The 13436-nt window shown below is 35.7% G+C and overlaps 1 long non-coding RNA gene across 1 annotated transcript; it reads right to left on the bottom strand.

The window, feature by feature from the left end:
• Positions 1-2061: 2061 nt before the first annotated feature.
• On the bottom strand, positions 2062-12712 carry LOC104878297 (uncharacterized). The gene is made up of 3 exons (XR_785229.3): positions 7294-12712; positions 2707-2819; positions 2062-2569 (listed from the first exon to the last, which is right to left on the bottom strand). It is a non-coding gene; the product is annotated as an uncharacterized LOC104878297 (long non-coding RNA).
• Positions 12713-13436: the final 724 nt, after the last annotated feature.

Raw genomic sequence — 13436 nt, 5'->3', positions numbered from 1 at the left:
TCCCTCCACGCCAGTCGGAGGGTGGCCACATTGACCCGACTATTTCAGATGCGGTGATGACTGAGACGGGTTACACAGCGGGACCATCTGGTCAACCATCATTTACTGAGCCTCATTACACCTATACATCACCTGGCCAGGCTCCTGACGCCGCTGAGCATGCGCCTTGGATGGAGTTGTCTGCGCAGATTACCTCACTTGGGACTCGTATTGAGGAGCGCATGGATCAGCATCAGGCTACGTATGAGCATATCCTACAGAGGCTTGATCGCCAAGAGCGTCAGCATGAGGAGTTGATGGCGTACCTCCGCGCCGTGTTCCCACCGCCACCCGCTGCACCTTGATTGCATTTAGACCACGTCGTTATTTTGTTTAGCTTGCAAAACTGGGACATATATATTTTGTATTAGCATACGTATATTTAGAGTTGTGTCAGCATGCAAATGTTTTTGATTTTGTTTTAATTTGGATTCAATATATATATATATATATATATATTATGCTATTTACTTTATTATATGTTGTTTAGTAATATTTACAAGATCGCCAAGTCATATCATCCATATTAGGAGGTACTGAACTTTAACATTCGGCAAATTACCTAAGTCCATGAGTAAGCAATGAACAACTCATCAACTTTGAAGGAGTTAGACCTTTTATGCAATTTATCACGCACCCAAATGTGTAATGTAAGTGAAGTAGACTTGAATGTTCAAAATAATTAAGACACATAAATATAATAGTAAAGGGTTACCAAAAGCATAAATATAAATGAAATAATATACTGTTTCATAATGTCATGTTTTTAAGCAACCGGTCGAAGTATAAGGTTGAGGCCTAACCCCATCTACCCCTCATACCAACTTGGCCTATAGTTTTTAGGCTCAAGCTTAGGGTGTACCCACCCCATCCTTAGCCCAAATAATAAATGATCCCATAATACAAATTTTACCCCAAGTATAATAAATGATCCTGAAGACCAGTTTGACCATAATTAACAACCTAGGGCTTTGAGATTTTAATCTGGGTTTTTTTTTTTTTTCCAATTTTGATAGAAGTTGAAATAAAACAATAATTTTTTTAGAATAATTTCATTATTATAAATGTTTCGTTAAAGGCTTATAACTTATTATATAAAGCAAAATAGAGTTTTCAGGAGAAATAATTTTTTTTTATATATATATATATAATTTAAATTATAAATTTTTTTAATAAAATTAAAGAGAATCAATTCATATCGGCATATTTCAAATAGAACAACTCAATAAATTTGTGTAGCTACTAATTTGACCTAAAAACTCGAATTTAATTTTAGATGATATACTAACAATATTTAAAATAAAGGCCATTCATGCATCTTATGAATATTCTTGTTTTTTTTTTCCTTGTATATATGACTTTAATAAAATAAACATTTGGGTCTCTCAGTATGACCAAGTTATAATACCATATTGAAATACTGGTTGACCCATTAACTTAAATTCTTACATAAAGAATAATATAATACAATAATGAAGTAAGCCGGTCGACCGGTTTCCAGAGACGGTCGACACCATGGCATTGACCGGTCGACCGCCTATCATTGGCCGGTCGACCGGTTCCATATTACTCTTTAGTTAGTTGTTTTTGAAGTTAAAAAACTATTTTCTATTTTTTAGAATTTTGTTTTTCAAAACAGTTGTCAAATTGACTCTAAAACCCTATTTGTTAATTGTTTTCAAAACCAATTTTTTATTTTCTAGAAAAAAATTGACAATCAATAAATAATTTTATACTCTTAGATGTTTAAAGATATAAAATTTATAAATAATATATTTTAATTGTTTTTACTTGTTTTTTATATATTATTATATAAATATAAAAAATATTAAAAATAAAACATTACATATAAATTTTTTTAAAAAAAAATATTTAACATTTTTTTAAAAAAATTTTAAAAAAAAAGTTAAAAACATTTCAAGTTATCAAACAAAATGTTTTACAAAACATTAAAAAACATTTTCAGAAACTCATGGTGTTTCCTCTTTGGACTTCTGTATTGATCACTTCAACAGGGATGGGTTCGCTAGAACTCGAGATTTCACAATTTTTATATGTTCTGCACATTAATACATTAATGGGCAAAAAGTATTTTCATTACAGATTTCTCTGTACACGAAGACAAATCGACCCTTCTTATAACTTCAATTTCATTGTACAGAAACATCAAAATAGTAATAAATAAGCCAACAAAATTGTTGTAAACCACATTCCTAAGCCTCATCTCAATATACATTCCATTGGCATTTCACCCTTCTACTCAAGAGGCAGCTGACAATATTCAATAACTTCAGCATCTAAGAACCAGAGCATTAGTGTCAAAAGCCGGGTTTCTTTCTTCTCCCAGGAGCCCGAATCAATGTCTAGCTTGGACTCAGATAGAGGGCAGCCAAAGTAGGATCAAAGACAACATGGTAGGAACTGAGAACCCTACGTCGTTCCGTTAACACTTTTAACATCTGTGGAGTGGAGCAGGATATACGTCCAGTGGCTGATAGATCACCCGATCGTTGTGAGGCAAGGGTCCCTCCTGAAGAAATTGCAAGGAATTACACACCCATATATGAATGGAAGAAATTACACAACAAAGATATATGGAGAAAATAATCTACTAAGCAACTTGGGGAAAATGATAGGCATGGAATAAAAGTAGAATATACACTGTACTTTATCAACTCGCCATATGGACTATCAGGTCTATCTATTAACCCCACTCGTTTTGTCAAAGCAGTAACCCCCAACCTTGAATTTGCTGCGCTGATTACAATCTCTCTAGCAATCTGAACAAACAAGTAGCATGAGGGATTGGAAAGGCATATAAACCAAATAACATCATCCACAACTCAATATACCAGTATCTTGCAAAGAGCACAGAGAACATAATGGTTAATTCCATGTTTGTTTTAAACACCAACAGAAGTTACTAGCAGCATAAAAATCCCTTTTGTACATAAATCTAAACACATCAAATTATAAAGTGCATTCATGATTAATTTACATTGTGATCCTATTAGAAAAAAAACGTAGCCTCCTTCTGTAATCAATCTAGATAGAAAGAGAAGTTGCATTTTCAGTGATGCTTATGGGTACATACCAAGTATGAAAGCCTTTTCTCTTGAATATAAACACTTGATTTATAAATAGAAAAAGACCCAACATAATCCTTCCCACATGGTCCTTGAGGATTGTGGACATCTGTTTCCCATCATCAACCACACTGACATGTAATGAAAAAGGCATTACGAAAAACCATGTAATGGGTTAGTTGAAAATCATAACAATGTGTCTAAATAAAGTGCAAATCATAAAGGTAAAACAAGTCTCATGGAATGAGCATTACTAGATTTGAATTCCATGATGAGAGATAATTTTCGTAAGCCTTGCTTCCAGCTCATCTCAATGCGTGTGTTATCAAGCAACATGTGTGAGGATTGTTCCCCACGTTTGGAAAAAGTAAGATAGACACCCTTGTACACCCTTGTACTTTTAGTACATTGGCCTTGTACACTTAGTGTAAATGCCTTGTCCAGTCACCAAATCCCTAATAGGAACATATTTCCAAGTGAATATGGGTGGGTAACCAATGTTTCCATTACCATGGACTAGGGAAAATGACACAAAAGGTGACCCAAATTTCGGAACTTATTCATCATTACTAGGGAAGCTAATAGGTTGAATGAACATGGTAGACATCAATTAAATTGCATGCAATGCGTGTGTTATCAAGCAACATGTGTGAGGATTGTTCCCCACGTTTGGAAAAAGTAAGATACACACCCTTGTACACCCTTGTACTTTTAGTACATTTGCCTTGTACACTTAGTGTAAATGGCTTGTCCAGTCACCAAATCCCTAATAGGTACATATTTCCAAGTGAATATGGGTGGGTAACCAATGTTTCCATTACCATGGACTAGGGAAAATGACACAAAAGGTGACCCAAATTTCGGAACTTATTCATCATTACTAGGGAAGCTAATAGGTTGAATGAACATGGTAGACATCAATTAAATTGCATGCAATGCGTGTGTTATCAAGCAACATGTGTGAGGATTGTTCCCCACGTTTGGAAAAAGTAAGATAGACACCCTTGTACACCCTTGTACTTTTAGTACATTGGCCTTGTACACTTAGTGTAAATGCCTTGTCCAGTCACCAAATCCCTAATAGGAACATATTTCCAAGTGAATATGGGTGGGTAACCAATGTTTCCATTACCATGGACTAGGGAAAATGACACAAAAGGTGACCCAAATTTCGGAACTTATTCATCATTACTAGGGAAGCTAATAGGTTGAATGAACATGGTAGACATCAATTAAATTGCATGCAATGCGTGTGTTATCAAGCAACATGTGTGAGGATTGTTCCCCACGTTTGGAAAAAGTAAGATACACACCCTTGTACACCCTTGTACTTTTAGTACATTTGCCTTGTACACTTAGTGTAAATGGCTTGTCCAGTCACCAAATCCCTAATAGGTACATATTTCCAAGTGAATATGGGTGGGTAACCAATGTTTCCATTACCATGGACTAGGGAAAATGACACAAAAGGTGACCCAAATTTCGGAACTTATTCATCATTACTAGGGAAGCTAATAGGTTGAATGAACATGGTAGAGATCAATTAAATTGCATGCAATGCGTGTGTTATCAAGCAACATGTGTGAGGATTGTTACCCACGTTTGGAAAAAGTAAGATAGACACCCTTGTACACCCTTGTACTTTTAGTACATTGGCCTTGTACACTTAGTGTAAATGCCTTGTCCAGTCACCAAATCCCTAATAGGTACATATTTCCAAGTGAATATGGGTGGGTAACCAATGTTTCCATTACCATGGACTAGGGAAAATGACACAAAAGGTGACCCAAATTTCGGTTCATATTCATCATTACTAGGGAAGCTAATAGGTTGAATGAACATGGTAGACATCAATTAAATTGCATGCAATGCGTGTGTTATCAAGCAACATGTGTGAGGATTGTTCCCCACGTTTGGAAAAAGTAAAATACACACCCTTGTACACCCTTGTACTTTTAGTACATTGGCCTTGTACACTTAGTTTAAATGCCTTGTACAATGGCAAAAATTTGACATACCTAAAACTAATAGCGTGCATATGGGTGAGCTACCATGTTCCAATGTGATGCCTAAGGGAAAATGGGGAAGGGAAAAGGGGGAAGTGAAATACAATATAGGTTCTTATTCATCATTATTGTCGTTGGTCATCCAATCAACATGTATGAAGTAATAAAATTGAAGGGGATGAGTGCGTCATCAAGGAATGTGTGTGAGGGAATGTTCATCATCCTTTCAAAATGGAAATGATTTTAAACATTGCAAATACTTCAACATAGGTACATTTGTACACCCTTGTACATTAAGCACAGGTACCTTGTACACTTAGTGTAAATGTCTTGTACACAGACATAAATTCCATACAACCACTACTGAATGTATACTCATGCATAGGAAGATTCAGAGTTTTCACTCTGGTGACATGGCATTTCACGTTTACCAGCTGTGAAACCCATTATTTTACAACAATTTGAGTTGGAAATGTAAAGGTCATTTTCGTCTGTTAACATTTGATATCCTTATCATTAATTAGGTCAGTTAGATGGACCATTTCTTAATTTTTGGGCCCAGCTGGGCCCAAAACACAATTCTCCTGTGTTTTGTTTTTTATACTACAATGAGATCGGTTTCTTAATTAAGAAACATGTGTCGGTCAAGAAGGATCCACGGTATGACTTATAATAATCAAATACGATAAACCCTAGATGACAACATGCACAAAATATATACACATTGATGATTCTTATCGTATAATAAATCCCGAAAAAAGACATGCATCGTTTGTAGTTAGAGCCTAACCCCTCATCAACAATGGATGAAACAATAAAACATGAGCTAAAAAAATGTTAATATGGTTGCGTGCTTAAAAAACAATATCACAATGTATTGTAAGTAGGTTTTACGAATGACACAAGCTTGATTAATTAATCAAAAACCCGATCACCTACTAATTACACAATGCATGAACGGTACACCTAAACTGACTGCATTGTCATGACCCAAAATGGAATCACATGGATTGAGCTCATTTTCATGAATAAATCAAGCATTTTTACTCGTTTCATTGATATAATCACCGTAGTAGACCTAGACTCATTGTGATATCATGGCCGGAGATCAATCAAATGATATGAGATCATTTTTCCAATCGCATGCTAATACACCAAATCTCACTGCATTGCAGTGAACCGAAACCTAATCACATAAAATGAGCTCATTTTCGTGAAGAAATCTAGTGTTTCTAATAGTTTGATTGATATAAATTACAATCATGCTAATACACCAAAACTCACTGCACTGCCAGGACCCGGAATCAAATCGGACCAAATGAGCTCATTTTCATGAACAATCTGACCATTTTCAAATCCTTTGATTCACATAATCACACCAAAAGAGCTCATTTTCCCCTAACAAATCGCCCTCATTCAAATAATCAATAATACAGCTAAACTCATTGCAATGCCATGACCCGGAATCAAACCAAATAAAATGAGTTCATTTTCACAAACAATTTGTTTGATTACTACATCTATACTCACTGCACTGCCATGACCCAAAATCAAATCACACCAAATGAGCTCATTTTCATGAAGAAATCGGCCATTTCGAATCTTTGATTAACATAATCATACCAATAACACACCTAAACTCACTACAATGCCATGACCCGGAATCAAATCAGACCAAATGAGCTCATTTTCATGAACAAATACATCAATTTCATTAGATTCCATTAACATAATTGTAAATGGGTAGAATTGGATAGAAAATTTTCGGTATGCAATGCATATATGATATTAAAATGATCATAATCAATGGTGAATGTGATTGAAAACTAAGAATTAAAGAAATGACTTTGGTCGGCCCATTTTTCATAAATAAATTTAAATCATGCATGAATCCACCCATTGAATACACAATCTAACAACTAGCCCCTAATCAATCAGTCGATTAATCATTCATTCAATCAATTAATTAATTAATTAATCAATCACTGATATATTTATATATTATATATTTACAACCTAAATTCATCAAAATATTCAGCAATTAAGCATAGTTCTTCAAGGTAATCTCATCAACATAATCCAAACCTTAGAATAAATTTCTGAGAATCAAAGCCATATACGAGAAAAAAATTTCTCAAAAATGAAGATGAGAAAAAACTCACCCAGAATATATTTTCTGCATTGCCAAACAAATAATCTGAAGCTTTAGGCCCTAAAATCTTCACCAAAACACATAAAAAATTTCCTTCAAAGCAAACAAAAATGGCTCAGTGAAACTGCACTCTGTTTTCTCTCTCTAAAAACCCTTTTGTGTATACAGAGAAAACCTTAGTTCCCTCTCAAGTGTCTCTTTTTAGGAACTATGTCGAAATCCCATAAACTAGAAAAGGAGAAAATCCTATTTGTTTGAGCGGAAAATGGTTTCTCGGGTGGGAAAAAGTTGTGAGCTTTCGTGAAAAAGGAGTGAACTTTGGTGGAAAAGGAGCAAACTCTGGTGAGAATTGAAGGAAAGAATGGTGGGACGAGTAAGAATTGGCCGGAGAAGAGTTGGGGTTGAACGGAGAAACTGAAACTCCGGCAAGAAAGAGAGTAGAAGGAGAGGGTATATGTGAGTGGTTTTTAGGAAGATTCAGAATTTTCACTCTGGTGACATGGCATTTCACGTTTACCAGCTGTGAAACCATTATTTTACAACAATTTTGAGTTGGAAATGTAAAGGGTATTTTCGTCTGTTAACATTTGATATCCTTATCATTAATTTAGTTAGTTAGATGGACCATTCCTTAATTTTTGGGCCCAGCTGGGCCCAAAACACAATTCTCCCAAATATATATGAGGACTCATTCCATTGTTTCATGCACTACACGTATAGTAGTAGCTAGTAGGTTTTACTTTCTCCAACAAAAAAATAAAAATCCATTTTTCTTGTTATAGGGGAATAAATTTCATTGTCCATTTTCATTATCCTACTTTCAATAGTGAAGAGACCTCATTTCAAATCAATATAAAGATGATGAAAACAAAATATTCTATAGGAGGCAAAAAGTGAGCTAAATGGTTAACAAGAATATACTTTCTTTCTGAACATATAGAAACTCCAAACATCTATGAGTTAAATAGGATTCAAAATTTACAAGGGTTCGAAACCCAATTTAGTAAAAACAGAACACTTGAGTTGAGAGGATCCCATCCTAAAGTACTCATAATCATCTATCAACTCTCGATCAGGTTCTTTGCCTCCCTCTTCCTGAACAACCACACAAAATCCAGTTAGTCTTTTATATAAAATATAAGAAATGAAAATCCAATCCTCTCTTCCTGAAGGGTAAAAAATCATATATTCAAAACTTCAATTCAAAACTCTTTTAAGTGTATTCCAAAATATTTGATCAGAACTTACTTCATCAATCATAGCCTTCCATTTTCACCACCTTCCTTTGCAACTTGGATTAACAACACAAAGTGCTCTTAAATCAACCATGAATTAGAATACTAGAAATACCAGAAATAGAGGATATAATGGCATGGGGTTGGATTCATTCTTCAAGGACACCCCCAAGTTTGGAATCATTTACTCAATAACACATTTGAATTGATAAATAAGCTAGAATACAAGATCATTATTATACAATAAATGGCTGAGTGGAGGGATAACAACCTACACTTAATAATAAACAGGATAAATTGGACATCAAAGATGCAAGCAACTTGAAGCGCATCAAAGATGAACTAATTAAAATAAATTAGACAAAAGATATTCCAAAACATTACTTCATCATCAAATGTTCCAAAACATTACTTCATCATAAAATATCCTCTTTGGTGCTCTGATTTCGTCTAATCCTATTATTATTTTTTTTTCTAACAGCAACATTACCTACAATATAATGTATAAATTAGTGATATGCATGTAAAAAATTTTATATGCATATGGAAAACACAGGAACACTACTCAACCGAAGAAAACCTTATCTCATAAATCAAGTAGTTAATTGCATTAAAAAATATATATATAAAATGGATGTGGCTAACTTATACTTTATATCATAAAACACTTATATTATAAAACACTTATATTCACCAAAAATATGGTGGAGTCTATTGCTCCATTTCAATGCTTCATGCATTTCACATATCATGAATGTACACAACAAGATACCCAAATATTCCTTAGGAAGATACTGTTCCAAAACTAAGTGTGGTTAACTAGTCACATTGTTCCAACAGAAGACATGCCGATACATAACAAGCAAACCTAAGCGACACAACTAATTGAGCCAACTTGCAAGCAACCATGGGTTGGTAACAGGATTAAACAGCTCGTGGCAGCTTATAAATAATTACTTGTTTTCCTTTGCACCCTGTTTGGTTGCCAAGAACAAATAAGGAAAATGAAAAAAACTAAATAAATACAAATTTTAATGAAACCTTAACCCAACTAAGCCAAATGGAGTGGTGTTAGGCTCAATTTGAGAAGTTCTAAACGAAAAACCTAAACATTTTGTTTCCCTAAAATTTTTGCAACAGCCAAATAAATTCATGGAGATGTATATATATATATATATATATATATATGAATTCAATTAAATAGAAAGTAACAAAAGCACTAAGCATACAAAAAATGGAATGAATTGCTTTTAGTCTTACAAGAATTCCCAAATTAAACTTCCTTATGTTCTTTATAAAACAGCAACAATGGTCTGACAAGAGGAATTAAAAAAGATAAGTAATGGAAATCGAGCTTTTTTTCCTTGGGGAAAAAGAGAGAGAAATGATGGGAATGTGGGAGGGTGGACCTGAGAAAATGCCATGAGAAGCACAAAAGTTTTAAAAATCGGAATAGATTATTGGGTACTCACATTCAAGAGATTTCTACGAATCCGAATCCATCTATCTCCGCTCCACTGTAGTGAGGTCGAACACGTTTTACCTTAAGGCTATGTTTGGTTCCCGGAAAGTACAAAGGAAAGAAAAAAAATGCTAAGGAAAATGATTTTTTCATGTTTGGTTGTCCTATGAAAAATATCAAAGAAAATCAAATATAATTAAAACTAATTAAAAACTTATGTATTTATAAATTATTTAATCTTTATATTGATGAGTTAAAATAAATAAAATGTGTTTGAAGTAACAAAAAAAATAATTTATCAACTTTTAATCTATTTTTTTTATTTTCCTTCACTTTTTCTTTCCTTCTACTTTTCCTTTGTATTTTCTTTCCCTCGCATTTTCCCTCAAATTTTCCGGGAACCAAACATAGCCTAAGAGTTCTCTTCTAAAAGGTTCCATGTAGTTTCCATTTTCTGGCTACTTTTCCCAATGTTTTTTTTTTCCTATTTTGTCTCTATTTCTCCTCTGTCAGTCCATATTCCCAAAGAAAAAGAACAAACAATAATCCTCACTAATTGCCAAGAAAAAAAAGATCAAACATTGATTTCATAAAGAAAAAGAAACAAATCAAGACAAATCAATAGTGGTTAAAGGGCAAAATTAATGTTCCACCTTTCAGCTTACTTCTCTTAGCTGCCACTCTCCCAGCAACCAAACAGAAATCCCAAAAACCCATAACACGGATTGTTAAAAAAAATATTGGCCAAGAAACAGTAGCAAGAATATCATCGACAATTAGGTAAAAAAACATACCAAATCCATAACGAAACAAGCCGGAAAAGTTCAGAAAAATTCTGGGGAAATTTAAGGAACGGGAAAGGGGAAAGCAACCCAGAAAATGAAAGGAATTACCTAAAGGTCGTAGAAAAAACGAAAAGGATCTCAGCCTCAGTAATGGAAAAAACAAAACAAAGAGGAAAAGTAAATCCTTCAAAGAAAAATTTGACTATTATTTTCTAGGTAACCAAACAAAGAACCCAAGAGAGAGCGCGCTTACTCTGGGTTCCGGGTTATTCTGAGCATGAGGTGGGAGCCGTCGTCGGCGCTAGTGGAAACCAGAGTAAAAAGGACGAAGGTTACCTCTTATTTTTGTTAGGGTATCGAGATTTTCCGAGCAATTACGGCTTTTCAGATTTTCTTTATTTTTTTGGAAAAGTGGCATCACAACGACATCAAGACCGTATCCACAGCAGATTCACAGATTTCATCATCACGAATTTGGTTTAAGGGATTTTTTTTCAGCATTCTGAAGAGGATAGGAGAGATTCTGGAGGGTTCTCGTCAACAGCAACACTCCCACTTCATTGGTGCAGGATCATCAGAGCTTTGGGGAGGTACAAGACCATTGGGAAGATCATAACGGCCACGCTATCTTGATTGGCAGTTCATCTTCATTAGTTTATCTTCAGGAGTGCGCAGCACCGGCAGATCAGAAGACCATCACTGCACATTCATTTTGGATCATTCATCATTCATCATTCATTTTTTTGGTGAGGGGAGCTATCACCGACTTTGGAAGGCAATATCGAGAGGATTCTGGACTTTTCTTTGAAGAGGAGATCATCATATACCGAGGGAGAATTCTGGCGGTTTTTGGCTTTCATCTTCTGGCCGGAAAAGAAAGAAACAGAGAGTGGAAGATCGATCTTGAGAGAGGAGAAGTTTTCATCTAGGCGTGAGGATCGATCTGGAGGTTTTTCATCTTTCATCTTTTGGGGATCTTTTGGCCGGAAAAGAAAGAAACAGAGAGGGGAGGATCGATCTCGAGAGAGAAGTTTTCATCTAAGCTTTAGGGACTGCATGACGAATTCTGGAGGTTTTTCATCTTTCATCTTTCGGGGATGCCGGAAAAGAAAGAAACAGAGAGCGGAGGATCGATCTTGAGACAAAAGTTTTCATAGGGGACTGCGTCACGGATCCAGTTGGAGGAGATCACTGCTATCGACCATCATCACCAGTTCCGAGTGGAGGAGATTGACACAGCGACAGTCTCCGGCAGAAGCAAGATTTCTGTCGGCATCACCCCTATTGGATCTGAGAGAGGAGTCATCAGACCCACGTATCACCATTCTTGCGCCCACAACAGTTCATCAACGCTGCGTCTCCGGATCAGGCACCAGACTACGCATTGGTTCATCGCCATCTCGAACACCGCCTGCAACTCTAAACCACCACGCATCGAGGAGCATCTGAGGATCATAACAACACCGTTTCGATCTTTCGTGCAAACTGGACATCGCACGGATGTCTTGATCATCTCTCTCTTTGGGTTCGCGTGGACATCAACTTCTTCATCATCATTCAGCATCACCTACCGATTTTGTAGACGCACACCATCACTTCAGATTAGCGCAGCTTCATCACGACATCACATCAATTCACCATCAGCGCGTCATTATTAGTTCATACTCTTTTATAAAAAAAAAGCAATACTAAAATATATTAATAGTAGTACTATGGTGAAAATAATGTTACCGATGCTACAAGATACTATACCCAAATGTTCATAATGAAAAGAATAATGATACAAATGATTCCACAAAAGAAATCGTATAAAGCAAATATTTACATCCAAACAGTGATAACTAAAAGTCTGCAATTGCTGACTGGTGAAAATTGAAAGCCCAGCATCCGTGGTAAGCATCCAGAATTAGTGATTTAAGTGATGTCAATTGACATAATTTTTGTAAACCACTGTCGGTTACTAATGTCAAGGACCAATTTAAGCTCTCAAGTTATGTAAACAACATGGGTAAGCCAGTGCTTTGACACTAAAAGAAAACAAGAAAACACGTGGGGGAACACCCTCGGCACCCCACCCACCCACCCAACAGTACCCACACTCACACACCAACACACAAATACATATAAATAAATCAATTGGTGAATAAATTAACAGTAAATTGACTTTTTGTTTTATCAATACAAACTATATCTGTACTTTGAGAGTGCATTAAAGCACTAATAACCTTCCTTCAACCCATCTAAATTTTTTAGCACTCCAGTCTTTTTGCTCTCTTCCAAATTTTGGCAAGCATATTTTCTTCTTTCTCTTTACATTTCCCTCGAGCCTTTGTCCCCTTTCTGGCCTCATCTTTTTTATACAGGCCATGATCTCTAGCTCGAACCCCTTAGTCGACATTACCAAGAAGTTGCCAAAGGCATCCAGTTCACTTTTCGGCCATCTTTAAGAGAAGGAAACCTCCTTTGGATCATTTCCTATCTCCTCACCTTCTTCCCTTACAACCAAACCCGTTGAGCCTTCCTCTTCATGTTTGAGCTGGCGACGAACCAATGCATGGTCTGGTGCCTGATCCGGAGACGCAGCGTTGATGAACCGTGGTGCGAGCAAGAATGGTGATACGTAGGTCTGATGATCATGGCTTTAGCACCTCTCTCTCAAATGCAATAGGGG

The sequence above is a fragment of the Vitis vinifera genome, chromosome 10 (assembly GCF_030704535.1).
Source record: "Vitis vinifera cultivar Pinot Noir 40024 chromosome 10, ASM3070453v1".
Lineage (NCBI taxonomy): Eukaryota > Viridiplantae > Streptophyta > Magnoliopsida > Vitales > Vitaceae > Vitis > Vitis vinifera.
The sequence above is the reverse complement of the archived record's forward strand: the minus strand, read 5'-3'. Positions and strand labels throughout refer to the sequence as shown.